This window comes from Elephas maximus, chromosome 6 (genome assembly GCF_024166365.1).
Source record: "Elephas maximus indicus isolate mEleMax1 chromosome 6, mEleMax1 primary haplotype, whole genome shotgun sequence".
NCBI classification, from domain to species: Eukaryota; Metazoa; Chordata; class Mammalia; order Proboscidea; family Elephantidae; genus Elephas; species Elephas maximus.
This window is the reverse complement of record NC_064824.1, coordinates 98,753,247-98,771,938: the sequence shown is the minus strand read 5'-3', so window position 1 is coordinate 98,771,938 and position 18,692 is coordinate 98,753,247.

The window sequence follows — 18,692 nt, the reverse complement described above, 5'->3', positions numbered from 1 at the left end:
CTTCCCCTGGACTAGGAGCTTCTTCGCATAGGAACCCCAGGTCCAAAGGACGAACTCTGCTCCTGGTGCTGCCTTCTTGGTTGTATGAGGTCACCCTGTCTCTCTGTTCACGCCTCTCTTTTATATCTCAAAAGAGATTGGCTCAAGACACAATCCAGTCTTGTAGATTGAGTCCTGCCTCATTAACATAACTGCCATCTATCCCACATCATTAACATCATAGAGGTAGGATTTACAACACATAGGAAAATCACATCAATCACAAAATGGAGGACAACCACACAATAGTGGGAATTGTGGCCTAACCAAGTTGACACATATTTTGGGGGCACACAATTCAATCTATGACAGTGATCCAACAGAATGTGGAAATTATCAAACAATATCATTAATATCACACACAAATAAAATTTTGCTGAATATCACTGAAAAACTGTTGCGGCAGTACATCGACAGGGAACTGCCAGAAATTTAAGCCAGATTCAGAAGAGGATGTGGAAAAAGGGGTATTATTGCTGATGTCAGATGGATCTTGGCTGCGAGTAAAGAATACCAGAAAGATGTTTACCTGTGCTTTATTGACTATGTAAAGGCATTCTACTGCGTGGATCATGACAAATTATGGATAACATTGCAAAGACTGGGAATTCCAGAACACATCATTGTGTTCATGCGGGACCTGGACACAGAACTAGAAGCAGTTGTTGGAACAGAGCAAGGGGATATAGCGTGGTTTAAAATCAGGGAAGGTGTGCATCAGGGTTGCATCTTTTCACCATACTTATTAAAACCGAAAGTGGACTATATGAAGAAGAATGTGGCTTCAGGATTGGGGGAAGACTCCTTAACAACTTGTGATATGCAAATAACACAACCTTGCTTGCTGAAAGTAAAGAGGACTTGAAGCACTTACTGATGAAGATCAAAGACTACAGCCTTCAGTATAGTTTACATCTCAGCATAAAGAAAACAAAAATCCTCACAACTGGACCAATAAGCAACACCATAATAAAGAGAGAAAAGATGGACCTTGTCAAGGATTTCATTTTACTTGGATCCACGACCAACACCCATGGAAGCAGCAGTGAAGAAATCAAAAGATACACTGCATTGAGCAAATCTGCTGCAAAAGCCTTCTTTAAAGTGTTGAAAAGCAAAAATGTCACCTTGAAGACTAAGGTGCTCCTGACCCAAGCCTTGGTGTTTTCAATTGCCTCATATGCATATGAAAGCTGAACAATGAATAAGGAAGACCAAAGAAGAATTGATGCCTTTGAATTAAGGTGTTGGCAAAGAATACCAAATATACCATGGACTCCCTGAAGAAAGAGCAAGTCTGTCTTGGGAGAAGTATGGCCAGAATGCTCCTTATAAGAAGGATGGTGACACTTTGTCTCAGGTACTTTGAACACGTTATCAGGAGGGATCAGTCCCTGGAGAAGGACATCATGCTTGGTAAATTAGAGGGTCAGCAAAAAAGATGAAGACCCTCAATGATATGGATGGACACAGTGGCTGCAACAATGGGCTCAAACATAGCAACAGTTGTGGGGATGGAGCAGGACTGGGCAGTATTTCGTTCTGTTGTTCATGGGGTCACTTTGAGTTGGAACTGACTTGGTGGCACCTAACAAAAACAACTACATTATGTAATTGATTATTATACATTGGTTATCAATAATTATTGATTGTTGGCCAACTGGGAATTATGGATTGTGTGTTGTTAGTGTGTAATCCATCCATTCTTGGCATGAGCTGTATATTGTCATGGTTAGATGCTGTTGAGTTGTTTCCTACTCATGGCGTCCCTATGTACAACAGAATGAAACAGTGCTCAGCCATCCTCAAAATCTTTGCCATGTTTGAGCCCAGTTGTTGCAGCCACTGTGTCAATCCATCTGGTTGAGGGTCTTCCTCTTTTTTGATGACTCTCTACAGAGCATGATGTCCTTCTCCAGGGACCAGTCCCTCCTAATATCATGTCCAAAGTACTCGAGATGAAGTCTCGCAATCCTTGTTTCTAAGGAGCATTCTGGTTGTACTTCTTCCAAGACAGATTTTTTCTTTCTTCTGACAGCCTGTGGTGTATTCAATATTCAGCTACATGTTACAAACTTATAAAGAATAGGACTTGTTATGATTTTCAAAATATTTTTTACTGTGAAGTACAAAATCTAAAATAAAGGGAGAAAAGTTCACTTTCATGTTAGGGCACCCCATGGATCTGCATGTGATATTAGGATTAGCCCTCAGTAGCTTCTTTAACTCAGGCTGTGTCTTTATGGTTTTCTTTCCTTCTCTGCCACAAGTCTAGGAGATCCAGCCCCCTCTGGTTTCCTCTAGGGAGAGAGGAAAGACATAGCTGAGGTAATGGCATAAAAGATGTTTTTTAAAGATTAAGAAAATCTTAAAAAGTATTCCTTTGGATATTGTCCCTGCTTGACAATCCTTGATGACTCCACCCCTGTGCCTTGATGACTGTACCTCACAATCAATATGGCTAACACTTGAGTTGTTATTTCTTTTCCTGCCAAACCTATTAATTCATCTTCAATTACAAAACTGTGTTGATGGCACCATTTCCACTCAGCCAACCTGACTAGAAACTTGAGTCACTTTTGACATCCTTGTCCTTTATATCTAATTGATCACCAAGTCCTTCTCCAGGATATACCCAAAAAGTCACTCAGTCTTATTCCTTCTTCCCCATTATGGATTACCACTGTCTGACTCAGACACTTAATGCTTTCACTGGACTTTGGTAAGAGTCTCCAATGGGTTCTCTCCTTGCCTTTCTACACCCGTCTCTCCATTCATTATCCATACAACAGACAGATGTGTTTTTATAAAGCATAGACATGATCATTGTACTTTCTTGTTTAAAAACAGTTACCCAAGAATCTAGCTAATGACTCTGGACCATGCAAAAATCTTATCAGTATTTAAGGATTCCAAAGAGTTGAGAGTCATTATATTACCATTGCAACAAAGTTTATGGAAAGATGAAACTTAATGAAGCAAGATTAGCACAAACAATTTCTTAGAACTTGACCTAGGAATCTATTCTTTATTATGCCATGAGTGTTATCTCAGAACTCTGTTAAGATCAAAACTTCCTGAAGAGATTTATCAATTTTTTATCGCTACCAGATACTTAAAACATCAATTGGTTAAAAGCTAAAGCAGACTGTATTTGTTAAAAAGATAATTGAGCCATTTTTTCTATTCTAAATCAATTACCAAGACAAGATTACGATAACAAGTGACAAAGATAATTAACTACCACTATTTTTTTATTCTTAGGTAATTAAAACAGACCACATTTATTTTTGACAAACGCACACACACACAAACTAGTTTAAAGTATTTGGAAGCCCAAAAGGAAAATTTTTTAATGCAGTAATGCTTTTTTTATAATTTTCTAATTATGGTAGCATAAGATGTTATGTGATATAAATAGTAATTTTTTTGCCTGTTTATCTTTCAAAAATATAAAAAAAAAAAAAAAAAAACCCCAAACCCATTGTAGTTGAGTCAATTCTGACTCCTAGTGACCCTATAGGACAGAGTAGAACTGCCCCATATGGTTTCCGAGGAGCACCTGGTGGATTCGAACTGCTGACCTTTTGGTTTGCAGACATAACTCTTAACTGCTATACCACCAGGGTTTCCAAAAATATCGTTAGGTATACCTAAAACATTATATGTAAATATATGTTAGTTATAAGATAATGTAACAAGTACGAGAGACTCTGCCACCCCACCCAAGAACTGGAACATTATCAACATTATCTTAAATTTCCGTGTACCTATTTGCTCTTCCCCTATTTCTCCCACAGAGGCAGTTGGTACCAGGAGTGGTCTGAGAAAACAGGTGAGAAGGTGAGATTTTGGAGCTGGATCACCCACCTCCCTGTTGGCAACAAGGAGTTCACCACTGGTGGTAGGTAGAACACAGTCTCTGGTACAAGGTGGCAGCAGTTCAGTTGTTAACATTTTAGCCAGAGGTGAATAGAGATGGTGTACTGGCGAAGGTAATACACTAGCTGATGTATCTTATCAGGCAGTTGACAAGTAGTCACAGTGGGATACAGTAACTCTAAAAAAAAAAAAAAAAATAGGGCAGTGGAATTCTCTGGGTAGCTCAAACTATTTGTGCTTGGCTACTAACTGAAAGGTTGGCGGTTCGAATCCACCCAGCAATGCCTCAGAAGAAAAGGCCTGGAGATCTACTTTTTAAATATTATAGCCGTTGAAAACGCAATGGAGTGCAGCACATGGGGTCACCGTAAGTTGGAATAAACTCCATGTCAATGGGTTTGGTTTTGGTAAGGGCAATGGGGTTGGATGACAATTGCTAAGTACTGTTGGTGCATTAGAAAAAGACAATGAAAAGCAGTTAAGTGATTAACAAGCAATTGAAAAGCTAGGCATGAAAACCAGAGGAACTCCCTGGTACCTACAGGGGGCTTTTATCTCCTGCAGCAGGACAGAGAAAGCTGAAGACCACACCTAGGACTGGGATTCAATAATCCAGTGATGGAGCTCCAGAGATGCTTAAACATCCAACCAAGACTGGCCTGGTATGCCAAGATCAGTGTCCTGTTTGGGGAAAAGTGGGAGCTCGATATTTGGGATGTGGACCTCGGGGTGAATTTCCCCTAAAAGTTTAAGTGCTCAGACTCCTGAATCCTCCGAGCCTTTGGAAGTGTCCCACCACTCCCTATTAAGAATTAGCACACTCTCTTTCCTTGAGACAATTCAGATGCCTCTCCCCTATATGACAACATGTGCTCCCTCAGGATCTGCCCCTACCTCCCCTCCTGATCACTCAGCCTATGATTAGAGTTAAGTCATTATGTTACCCAGCTGGGAGACGAATGGGGAAGAAAGGGACTATATGCTAAAGGTACAAGACCTGGCCAGCATGTACTCTGGAGAGCTTGCATGGGATGAGATTCTGAGGGAGCTTGATCAAGGGAACAGGAACATAAGATTGGATAAGGGAGAATTTATTGATTTGTTATCCATCTCCTGAGACACAAGATTTGATACCAGGGCAGGAACTTCAGGACATAGTGAAAACTTGCAACTAGAATGGCTCCTGGAAATGTAGAAAAAGTGATTACATCAGTTTCCTAGAGATGCCATAACAACACACCATAAACTAGGTGGCTTATATGGACAGAAATCTGTTTCACGTATCTGGAGGCTAGAAGTCCGAGATCAGGGTGTTAGCCATGTTGATTCCTTCTGTGGCTTTGAGGGAGAATCTGTTCCATGCTTCTCTCTTAGCTTCTGGTAGCTCTAGGTGTTCATTGGCTTGCACCTACAGCATCACATGACATCTTTCAATGGTCTGTCTTTCTGTATCTGTTCTCTTTTATAAGAATAGTACTCAGATGGGACTCCCCTATGACCTCATGTTAACTCCATTGACAACATATCAAAGCCCCTATTTCCTAACAAGGTCACATTCACAGGTACCAGGTGTCAGGACTTCAACATATCTTTTTTGTTGGACACAATTCAATCCATAACAGTGATGGTCCATATGAAGTTGAAATGCCAAAATTGACTTGGCAGACAGTGGAGAAAGCATTAAAAAGCTCAGGGAAATGGGCATGCTAGAGTGGGTATATTATGTAAGGCCAGAAAAACCACCAGAAGATTATATTCCATGGGAATGCCCAGAGGATATACTACAACAGGGCCATTTACTGTGAGGGTGTGAGAGGGGTGAGAGGGGCACCAGCATGACTAGAATGTTTAGTGGTGGCTCTCCTCTGGCAGTAGGAGAGGCAGTTGTTGTTAGTTGTCTTCAGAGAGCCCAAAACAGACCCAGGCTCACTGATAGCAATGGGGATGATAAGGCCCTGAAACAATAGAAGCCAAAACAAAACAAAAACCAAAAAACCAAACTCCTTGTCTTCAAGTCACGGCGACCCTATGGGACAGAGTAGAACTGCCTTATAGGCAGCTGGTGGATTCACACTGCCCACCTTTTGGTTAGCAGCCTGAGCTTTTAACCACTGCACCACCAGGGCTCCCAATAGAGGACAGGTGGACACGAGTATTGGCTGATTGGAGTGGCAGCTGCTGATTATCCATTTGCCATTGTTTATTTATTTATGCTTTTGTTGTTGTTTCTGCCAACTCTTAAGAGTGACTTGCATTCTTGTGAGTTTGGTGATTTTGATTGTGAGTTCCTTGCTTGATCTAATTAATGAGAACCCTGTGGGCCTCAACTGGAGATTGGGAAGCTTTCACCAGAGAAGATTGGTTTCCTCTACAAGTGGCAGGGGCCTATCTATGGAAAATAGCGCCTAGGGCAATTAGTGTTGAGTTGGTGAACAATCTCTTACAACCGGCAATGAAAACTGATGGCCAATAGGTAAGGATTTACTAGGCCGAATGTGTGATACTGTGTCATGCTGAATTCACGTCCATGCACAGGTAATGAGCATGGCTCTAATAAGACTTGCTGACATTTATAGAAGGCTAATTATGTGCTTTATGTCGATTAAAAAAAAAAAAATCTTTTAGTTGTGGAAAATTTCAAATATATACCAAAGGACAGAGAAGAGCATAATGAACCTCCGTGTACCTATCACCCAATTTCAACAGTTTTCAGTCCATGGCCACACTTAGTTTCATCTACACTTCTCTCTCCACTCTTTTTTTTTTTTTAAATAATTTTTATTGTGCTTCAAGTGAAAGTTTACAAATTGAGTCAGTCTCTCACATATAAACTTATATACACCTTACTACATACTCCCACTTATTCTCCCCCTAATGAGTCAGCCCGCTCCCTCCTTCCAGTCTCTCCTTTCGTGACAATTTTGCCAGTTTCTAACCCCTTCTACTCTCCCATCTCCCCTCCAGACAGGAGATGTCAGCATAGTCTCAAGTGTCCATCTGATGCAAGTAGCTCACTCCTCATCAGCATCTCTCTCCAACCCATTGTCCAGTCCAATCCATGTCTGATGAGTTGGCTTCGGGCATGGTTCCTGTCCTGGGGCAACAGAAGGTTTGGGGACCATGACTGCCGGGATTCTTCTAGTCTTAGTCAGACCATTAAGTCTGGTCTTTTTATGAGAATTTGGGATCTGCATCCCACTGTTCTCCTGCTCCCTCAGGGGTTCTCTGTTGTGCTCTCTGTCAGGGTAGTCATTGGTTATAGCTGGGCACCATCTAGTTCTTCTGGTCTCAGAATGATGTAGTCTCTAGTTCATGTGGCCCTTTCTGTCTCTTGAGCTCATAATTACCTTGTGACCTTGGTGTTCTTCATTCTCCTTTGATCCAGGTGGGTTGAGACACATTGATGCATCTTAGATGGCCTCTTGTTAGTATTTAAGACCCCAGATGCCACAGTTCAAAGTGGGATGCAGAATGTTTTCTTAATAGAATTTATTTCGCCAATTGACTTAGATGTCCCCTGAAGCCATAGTCCCCAAACCCCTGCCCTTGTTCCGCTGACCTTCGAAGCATTCAGTTTATTCAGGAAACTTCTTTTGGTCCAGTCCAGTTGTGCTGACCTCCCCTGTATTGAGTGTTGTCCTTCCCTTCACCTAAAGTAGTTCTTATCTACTATCTAATCAGTAAATAACCCTCTCACTCTCCACTCTTGATTATTTGGAAGCAAATTCAATACAGCATATTATATCGTTCATAAATATTTGAATAACTACCTCTAAAAGATAGAGACTGTTTTTCAAAAACATAACCAAAACAGCAGGATCGCACCTAACAGTTGACAATGATTTCTTTATGTCATCGAATATATTAGGGATGTTAACCCTTTATCTGTGATAACAATTGCAAATATTTTTTCCCAGTTTGAAATATGTCTTTATATTTTGCTTATGGCATATTTTTGCCATGGGAAATATTTTTTATTATATATAGTCAAGCTTATCAATCTTTTCCTTTTTGCTTATGGATATTTGAGTTCTAATTAGGAAAGTTTTTCTCATTCCCAAGACTATAGAGAAATTCACTCATATAGTTTTCTTCTAGTTATTGTTTGGTTTTACTTCTAACATTTAAGTTTCCTAGCCATTTGGAATTTACTGTTGTGCAATGTTAGGAATGGATCCAATTTTATATTATTCCTGGTAGCTCTCCCATTATCCCCTACCATTTATTAAAATGTAAATTTTTCCTCACTGATTTGAGATGCCAAGTTTATCATTTATTATATTTTCATATGCAACTGAGTACATTTCTGCATTTTCTGTTCCTTTACTTTGGTTTGTTCCACTCTTTATGTGCCAAATACCACACAGTTTTAATTATAGAAGCTTAATAACATATTTTGATACCTCGTAAGACAACTGCTTCCCCACCAATTGGTCCTTTTTTCTAAAGGGTTTTCACTGCTATTCTTTTTGGTATTTTCTTATAAACTTTAGAATCAGCTTAACACCCTCATTTTTAATAGATACAGTTTTTACTAAAACAGATTATACCTTGCTAGTTGTTATAGTTATTATCTTACTTTCCTACACATAAATTGATATTTCTCAATACAGTGCAGTAATATTTATAGAAACCATGTATTATAGAATATTGTATGCCCTAATTTAAACAATGCCTAGTGTTTGTCTCTATGCTAAGCTGAAGAAGATACTAACCAAAGCAGAAGGTGGCCTACTAACAGCCCCTGTACAGAGTGTCTGGTTGTTTTGTGTATATATGTAATTCTCATTTCACTAATGTGATTTTAAATCCCTCCTTACTGAGAACTGTGTACCTTCATAAGCATAGCAAGGCACTGGTTACTTAAAAGTTACTCAGTAAGTATTAATTGGCTTTTTGCATGGCAATTACCCATTCTCATTAAAAAATTTACGTTGCTTTTATTTGTAGAGAACTTACTTAAAAAAGCAAGGCATTGTGCTAAGTGCCCTGTAAAGTTTAATGACAAATCACACAAAGATAAAGGAGTTTCCACTATAGTAGGAAAGATTAGATGCATACCTAAATAGTTATTAGACCACAAGGCCTAGAACTCATAAGAGATGTATAGAAAAATGCTAAGAAAACACACATGCACGCACACACACGCACGCACGCACGCATGGAGGAATTGTTTCCAGCTTGAGGACTGGGTGACAAGTTAGCATGCCAGACTCTTGTTTGTTATGAAAATTAATCAACTACGAACACTTACCCATTGAAGAATCAGGGCAGAATGATCAATGTGTCAAACTGGTTTCCATGAGAAGAAATTAATGCATATTTCCATGTAAAGCAGTTAATTGTCCCCTTCCATATTTACTTTCTGTCATGTAGCTATGCCCTGGAGAAGTGAATCTTTTTGGCTGGTGAGAAGGTAATGAGTTACCTGTAAGTCATTATTATGAAGAAGTTATTAGCCCCGAATGATAGTCACTCAGGACTCCTTGTCTGGATGCAGTACGCACTACTGCCTGATTAAGCCCTGGGAAGAATGGGTGCACCCTAGTGTAGGAGGGGGAGGGAGTGGCTCCGATGTGGTTTAAAACGGAAAGGTACTTTTGGTTGTAAAACAAACTGAACGATGAGAGACAAAGCCTAACAGAGAATTTGCCTCTCTGGGGTGGACACCTGAGCTAGACAACCAGCTAAGAACTCCATTTGCTCTCTCTTTGGGTAGTCTGTTGTTGTTAGGTGGTGTCAAGTTGATTTTCAACTTTTAGTGACCCCATGTGACAGAGCAGAACTGCCGCATAGGGTTTTGTAGGCTGTAACCTTTACAGAAGCAGCTCGCCAGAACTTTCTCCCGCAGAGCTGGTGGTGGGTTTGAACCTCTAACCTTTCAGTTTGCAGCTGAGCACCTAACCCTGTGCACCACCAGGGCTCCTTTTGGGCAACCTAGCCACCCCAAGGGTGGTCCAACCCTTATGTCCCTTAAATCCCCGGTGCGGAGGCGAGAAGCCTGCAGGGTTTCATGCAGGAAGAAGTTTCTGCAGACATGCTTCCATAAGGCACCCAGCTAGAGGCCTCTTCTGCCCCCGCACAGTGCCCCACAGGCCGTTGCCAGCCCCCCTGCCTGTCCTGCTGCAACCTGCTACTGATTCTGCACTTGCCATCTGCTCACTTTTCATCAAAGAGAAGGCTGGCCCTTCAGGAGACATGCCCCAAGCAGGGAAACATCTGTGAGGGGAATCCCTCCATGTCATTGGGTTTGCCCTTGCCCCAGAGATTAATTCCTGGATGGTATTCTCAGGCTAACAAGCAGAGACACATCTCACATTACATTCTATCAAATGAAAATATAGTTTTATTTATATTTTTTGTAAACTTAGCCTTGTGATAAAGTCCCTGGGTGGGGGAAATGATTGAGCACTTACCTGAGGGGTTGGAGATTAGAGTCTATCCAGTGATACCTCAGAAGAAAGGCCTGGAGATCTGCTTCTGAAAAATCAGTCTCTGAAAACCCTGCGGAGCACAGTTCGACTCTGACACGCGTGGGGTCAATACGAGTCAGAATCAACTTGACAGAAACTGGTTTTGTTTTGTTTTTTAGCCTTGCGATAATATTGTTCATTTTGTTGAAATGTTCAATATGACACAAATGGTACAGATACAAATGTAATCTGATTTATTCTCTTGCAACATCCTTGGGAGGGTTACAAGAAGGTCAGAGAGGATGACTTAGCCAAAGCAAAAAAACCTGTGGTTGTAACTGGAAATAGATAATAAGACTCATGACTCACATTTTAATTTCTGCTAGACTATATTATATCCTAAGAAACACTCACTTTCTTTTGCCTTCTATAGCATTGTGGGGATTGGAAAGAGTTTCTAGGCTTTGTCTCAAGAACTTTTGAAGCACATTAGGTGGTCCTCATTGCTAAAATATCACTAGATAAGCCAACCCTTTAGCATTTGTATTTTATCAGTGAAATGTTAGTGTTTAGAAAATGTATCTGTCATCAAAAGACACTATGGCTAGTTGTTGTTAGGTGCCATAAGTCGATTCTGACCCACAGTGACCCATGTGACAGTCTGAATAAATACCACAGCACTGTGTGGCCCTGTCTTTCTTACTGTATCATTCAAAGAAGCAGTCCAGCATTCAAAGGTGAATAAAGAGCCATTCACATCTTTAATTGTGTTTCTGAAAGTGCTTTAAAGGTGCAGTTTACAACCTATAGAAAACTTCCCGAGAATCTCTCTCTCCAGTTTTCTCAAACACCAAGTGGTCAGGAGTATCTCCACTCTCATCAACTGTCTTCTCCAAGTCTCAGCCCCCTTGATCCTGGTCTTCAGTTCTCCTCCCTACTTCCTTTTACCTTTCTGGTCCTTTTTTTTTCCCCTATCCATTTACTCAACTCTGCTTCACACAATCTGAAAACACGGTTGAGAAAGAAAGAAGGCTGTTTGTAGAATGAAGGAGAGGAAGAAGTTGAGAGAACAAAAACACAAATCTTTTAAAAGCTGATATTGTGAAATATTGATCTTTTCTCTAATTGTCACTCTTGGAGGTAGCTCTGAACATTAACCAGGAGGAGGAGCCATGTAAGCTGTAGCCTCAAGGCCATGGGGTCTGTGTCTGTCACCCACAGTTGCTTGCAAGGATCCCTGGACTGCTCATTGCCAAGAAGCTGTACGTCTCTGGGTCTTCACCAGGCTCCAGCCAAAGTCTCTTGTGTGGATGTCCACCCTTTTCAATGATCCACATCACTGGTACCCTTCATCCTATATACTGAGGGTGTTGGACCTTGACAACCAGAAGGGCTGTGATGGAATGGAAAGAAAAGTCCTTGTGCAAGTGCAGGGTTGGACCTCTGTTATACATACTACTTGCTCCTCTCATCCTCCCAAACAACCCCAAGTATTACTATTACTATTCCCATTTTATGGCCCATCAGACTAGGCATTTCTGTGAAATGTTAGTGAGGACTTCAGAGCAGTAGGGAGAGTCATTCAGACTAAGGAACTGAAATTACATTAATGCACGTTAAGCATCCTGAGCATTTTTTTCCTTTTATATTTAAAGTCCATTTTCATATATGTAATAAAATTTTTTTTTAATACATGAGCATGTTATTTTTTCCACTAAAAGTTATACGCTGCATCTTTTACAAAGAAAAACATTGAATTTAAAAGCATATGTAATCATTTCCTGTTATTACTTTCCATTTTTATGCTAACATAAGTAGAATCTGTATATTGCGTTATTTTATCCATAATGCACTATTATGATAAATACAGGAAAAGAAAAACACAAACCAAAACACCTCCTGAGAAGGGCTGTAAGTATACCTCTTTTCATGCTTAAAAACAAAGCATTCTTTATTTTCTCTCTCTTTTTCTCTGGCTCTATTAGAAATAATCTGTAGCATTTATAGATATTGCATAGATTTACAAATAGGTTTATTTATGTAAATAAGGTAGATATGGACTGTTTCTTGTATTGTTTTTGTTAGGTGCCATTGATTCAGTTCTGACTCATAGCTACCCTACGTACATCAGAATAAAATACTGCCTGGTCTTGTGCCATCCTTACAATCATTGCTATGCTCAGCACACTGTTGCAGCCATTATGTCAATCCATCTTGTTGAGGGTCTTTGTCTCTTTCACTGACCCTCTACCTTACCAAGCATGATGTCCTGCTCCGGGCATTTATCCCTCCTGATAACATGTTCAAAATACGTGAGACAAAGTCTTGCCATCCTTGCTTCTCCGGAGCATTCTGGCTGTGCTTCTCCCCAGACAGATTTATTTGTTCTTCTGGCAGGACATAGTATGGACTCTCGTTCTCCGAATGCAAGTCATTCATTGGCTCCTGTGAATTCCTGGAATCTGGGTCTCTCTAGGTACATGACCTGACCTTTAATTGGTCTGTGCGTTTTCGGAGGACCATTAACGCTCATTGCAAACCCAGCTCTCAGGGAACTGATTGCTACAAATGACACAAATGATCTCTGGGCGACAAACAGGTGCATGATAGAGGCATTCACATGCATGACCCCTGACTGCTGCAGGAGGACATCTGGAGAACAAGTAAACGAGGGGCCTGGCCATCACGGCTCAGACATCCATATTAGGGACATTGACCAAATAAAGTTTCCAAAGACATCCATTCCATCCAGGTCTCATGAGATGGTGGGGGTGGGGGACGAACTAAATGGTAGGCCTGTGTCACATTGAGGAGGTGGGATTAAACGCAGAATTACTTTTTCCACTTAAAGTTTTTCTTTAATGATGATGTTTGAATTTTTTGTTTTGTTTTTTTCTGACCAGGAAAATAAACCAAGTTGAAATCTGTGGCAATGTCTGCTTCCCTCATTACATGTGCTCAGGAACCTTCCTGTACTAGGTACATAAATGAAGTGCAGTCGTCTCAGGAAGCTGACTTTTCAATTTTTTTTTTAAGGGATTGGAAGTACTTGACTAGAGAAAAGACTATGATTGGTAAAGATTTCCAAAGAGAGAACTAGGATTGTGCCCTTTTGAAGATATCAGGGGCCGCCCCCCTCCTCCACCGACCTGTTGCCAGGTACAGCTGGCGGCCTTCCCTGGCTGCTGCAGATCTCACACCCCGGCACCTACCCTGGAGCTCCACAGCCCTCAAGTCCATGCTGCACAGCTGATGCCTGATTGCTAATGTTCTCATGTTCTTCTCTGGGATGTCACTTCAGTTTTCCTTCTTTATGGGTCATGCCTTACATCCTCCTGCATTCACCTCAGTCTTAGCATGGTGCTAAATTCATGGCAAAAGCACAATTGGACGTCTGGACTGTGGATCATATTTTGAAAACATGGTGTAAATGTGGACTTCATACCTCTTCCTGGCCAATCGAGTTCTCTGATGGCCATTGTAGCTCCAGGGAAGGTGGAATAATGCCCCCAGAAGAGAATGGGTATGATCAGAACTGCTGCTAGCCCTTACAATGGACTTGTGCAAATCAGAAACAGGCTCCTTTTGCTCTGTGTGGCCATAGCCCAGGGCTAGGGCTCCCTGCTGGGCAAGCAGAGGGCAGGCTGGATTTCAAACCCCGCTCATTTGAGCATTTTATGCAGGCCACCATCTGTGAAACGGAGCATGGTGGCCCTGGATGGGATGACTGCCTAAACTGGAAGAAGAAAACATGCATTCTGGTCCTCAGCACGTTGTAAGGAGGAGAAAGAGACTGAGGTAAGAGGGGTATGAAATATGTAAGTCCTTACCACTCCAGAGAGAAATCCTGTAGGGATGAGGCATTTGGGATAGGTTTAGGGGAAAGTCAAAAGCAGGAGACATTTCTCTCTATTCTTATGTGGGACCCCAGGAGGAGGCCCCACTGCACCCACACCCTATATGCACCATGTGATGGCACAGGGTGGCTGAGCAAGGAGGAAGCCTAGGCTACATCCCTCTGCTTCTGTGTGGCATTGCAGAGACATGAGTGTTCTGCCCAGTCTGTGGGAGGAGTGAGTGGGGGCTGAGAGTGTGCTGGGAACCTGCCAGAGGAAGTCACCACAGCAGGGACATAGTGACCTCTTGGGTGGGTATCACACGAAGTCACAGCCAAACCTCAGGGGATCCTTGGGTCCTGGGAAGCCCAGGAGTGGGTTTTGCCCTGACTGAGCCCAGTCTTGGGCTCCAGACTGAATGCCAGCAGGCTGCCTGCAGCAGGCAGACAAGGGCAAAGAGGCAGAGATTGGGAGCAGCAAAGTCTGAGTCCTGCATGCACAGCTCTGCAGCCTCCACTGTCCCGCCACTCTGCAGCAATGAGCCCTCCTTCCGTTCCCCTAGATGTCACCGCAGAGAGGAGTAGGAAATCTGAACAAACAAGCGTTTGCCTGAAAAAGAATGATTTACCTAAACAGACTAAATTATTGAATGGAAGTATATTGATTCTACCACCTGTCTGTCAGTTTGTCACACTGTGGTGGCTTGCATGTTGCTGTGATGCTGGAAGCTATGACATTGGTATTTCAAATACCATCAGGATCACCCATGGTGGATAAGTTTCAGTGGTGCTTCTAGACTAAGACAGACTAGAAAGAAAGGGCTGGCAATCTACTTCCAAAAATTAGCCAGGGAAAACCTTAAGGATCACAACAGAACATTGTCCGACTTGCTGTGGGCATATCATCAGGAGGGATCAATCTTAGAAGAGAACACCACGTTCGGTGAAGTGGAGTGTCAACAAGACTATGAAGACCTTCGGTGAGACGGATTGGCACAATAGCTGCAATGATGTACTCAAACATTTTGGCAGTTGTGAGGATGACACAGGACCTGGCAGTGCTTTGTTCTGTTGTACGTGAGACAGCATGAGTTGGAGTTGACTGGATGGCACCTAACAAGAAACGTTGATTATGCTGGAACTTAATGTTGCTCTCCTCACACAGTGAGAGAGGCTTATAAGAAAGATCAGATCTGCTCTAGGAGATAAAGAAGCACTTCCAGTTTTTCGTGCATAAACTCACAGGAACTAAGGAAGCCCAGGGACAGTGCCCTGAAGAAGGTTACTGGTGCAAGTTGTTAGAACAAAGAACAGAGGCTGAGAAGCTGAGGAATGGGTGCAGAAAATCAATAAAAGGGATCTGAGGTGGCCTGGGCAGACCACCCAAGCCCCCTGCAGTGTCTGCTTACTCTCTCTCTGTCTCTTTCTCTCCCCCCTACCCCATTCTGTTGTTTAAATTTGCCAACCATCCTTTCTTGGGAAGAACTGTCCTTTATTCTGAGATTATGTTCTTCCTGCTTTTCTGGGTATTAAAGTGCAGCTCCTTTTATGAAGATCTGGCAGTAATAGATACTAAGACTTGGTATTGCTGTTTTAATGTCTTACTTGGCAAAATAAAAATTGGCAACTGTCTCTTGGCTCCACAACTTATTTTTGACATTCTACTGGTCCATAAAACCCTAAAGCCTGGAAACCAGTTGGTTAGACCACATCACTTCTCCTTTCTGTTGGTTTCCAAAGTACCGCCTAACTTCTCTGTGATTTAAAACAAAACAATAAGGAGTTAGGAATCCAGCTCAGTAATAATTGTGTAAACACAGCATTTCCTCCCAGGAGGGCCTCTGCAGTCATCAGCAATATGCACTTTCCCAGGCAACTTGAAGGCAGAAGGGTGGGGGAAGGCTGACCCAGAAGGACTGTTACAGAAACCACCCTTGCCTCACCTCTTTTCCAGGAATTCTAGACATGATGGGACTGACTGTGATATAGGTGGGAGGGGATCTTTTCCACTTCTCCTACCATTCTAACCCCACCAAGAAATTCCAAGAAAGCACTGTGTGTGTTGGCGGGGGGGGGGGGGGGGTTCCGTGTTGCAGGAGAGCTGGAGAATGATGAGAAAGGATAATAGCAATGAGAGTCTAGTTAAATGCAAAAATTGGAAGTTACTCAGTCTGTGCCTTGTTCCTGTTCAAAGAAAAAAGTTGCATCAGCTTAATATTCTTCCCAGTGACAAATTCTTAGAGCTGGCAGTTTTTTTTTTCTCTACCAAGAATGACTGGCTTTTCCATTTGGATAAAGCTTCATGCGTTTCTCATCTGCCAGATGAAAATTGCAAACAAGAAAATTCTGTCCATTGGAGCAATTCCTGGAGCAGAGGAATGCTTTTAGTTGATCAAAATAGTTTGTAGTGCCTGATGGTGGTTTTTACTTTGAATTTTAGGCATCAAAGACTTGTTTGTGTAAAAGAATATGACTGATTATTCTGTTCAATTTTATGCTACTGACTCTTGAAAAAAAGAATAAAGTTATTCTAGTAGCCTCACTTTAATCAATATTCCTGTATTGAGTCCATATGATCCTGTAGGAAATTTTAAGACTACGGCTTAAATACTATTACAATTAAATACAATTATATGTCTAAAATAGATTTAATGAATCAATATTTTACTCAACTAATATTTATGCAGTACAAATACATGCCAGGCTCAGTTCCTAGGTGCTGGGATACAGCAGTGAACAGAATAGTTAAAGCTGTAATAGAATAACCTTCAAAGAGTCACCTAGCATTTCCTATGAAATTGCCTTTGAAATAAAGTATTTTCATGGGACATTGAAATTTACCAAGAAATATGGACTTGATATTATTTTGTCCTTAGAATTAAAAAAAAAGAACTCCCAAAAGGCAGAAAAGGTCATGTTTAAACACAAGTGTATGATTGATTAAATCTTCTCTCAAAAATAAGTAATGCATTTAGCGCTTCCTTAAAAAGCTAGAAATAGAACTACCATACGATCTAACAATCCTACTCCTTGGAGTATGTCCTAGAGAAATAAGAGCCTTTACACAACAGATATATGCACACCCATATTCATTGCAGCACTGTTTACAATAGCAAAAAGATGGAAGCAACCAAGGTGTCCATCAAGAGATGAATGGATAAATAAATGATGGTATATTCACACGATGGAATACTACGCATTGATAAAGAACAGTGATGAATCTGTGAAACATTTCATAACATGGAGGAATCTGGAAGGCATTATGCTGAGTGAAATTAGTCAGTTGCAAAAGGACAAATATTGTATAAGAACACTATTATAAGAATTCAAGAAATAGTTTAAACAGAGAAGAAAATATTCTCTGATGGCTATGGGGGCGGAGAGAGAGGGTGGGAGAGGGATATTCACTAATTAGATACTAGATAAGAACTACTTTAGGTGACGGGAAAGACAACACACAATACAGGCGAGGTCAGCACAACTGGACTAAACCAAAAGCAAAGAAGTTTCTGGAATAAACTGAATGCTTTGAAGGCCAGCATACTGGGGCGGGGGGAGGTGTTTGGGGACCATGGTTTCAGAGGACATCTGGGTCAACTGGTATAATAAAATCTATTAAGAAAACATTCTGCATCCCACTTTGGTGAGAGGAGTCTAGGGTCTTAAACGCAAATAAGCGACCATCTAAGATGCATCAGTTGGTCTCAACCCACCTAGATCAAAGGAGAATGAAGAACACCAAGCACACAAGGTAATTATGAGCCCAAGAGACAGAAAGGGCCACATAAACCAGAGACTACATCAGCCTGAGACCAGAAGAGCCAGATGGTACCCGGCTACAACCAATGACTACCCTGACAGGAAATGCAACAGAGAACCCCTGAGGGAGCAGGAGAGCAGTGGGATGCAGACCTCAAATTCTAGTAGAAAAACCAGACTTAATGGTCTGACTGAGACTAGAAGGACCCCAGTGGTCATGGCCCCCGGACCTTCTGTTGTCCTAGGACAGGAACCATTCCCAAAGCCAACTCTTCAGACATGGATTGGACTGGACAATGGGTTGGAGAGGGATGCTGGTGAGGAGTGAGCTTCTTGGATCAGGTGGACACTTGAGACTATGTTGGCATCTCCTGCCTGGAGGGGAGATGAGAGGGTAGAGGGGCTTAGAAGTTGGTGAAATGGACACGAAAAGAGAGAGCAGAGGGAGGGAGCGGGCTGTCTCATTAGGGGGAGAGCAATTGGGAGTATATAGCAAGGTGTATATAAGTTTTTGTGTGAGAGACTGACGATTTGTAAACTTTCACTTAAAGCACAACAAAAATTAAAAAAAAAAAGTAATGCATTTAAATAGAAAATAAGTTTTGGATTTCACAAGTTCCTAAGTCCATACAGTTTAAATGGGCTTAAAAGCCAGGATAAAGAGCCTTGGTGGCACAACAATTAAGCACTCAGCTGCTAACCAAAAGGGGTCAGCAGTTTAGAACTCACCCAGAAGCTCCGTGGGAGAAAAGACTTGGTGATCT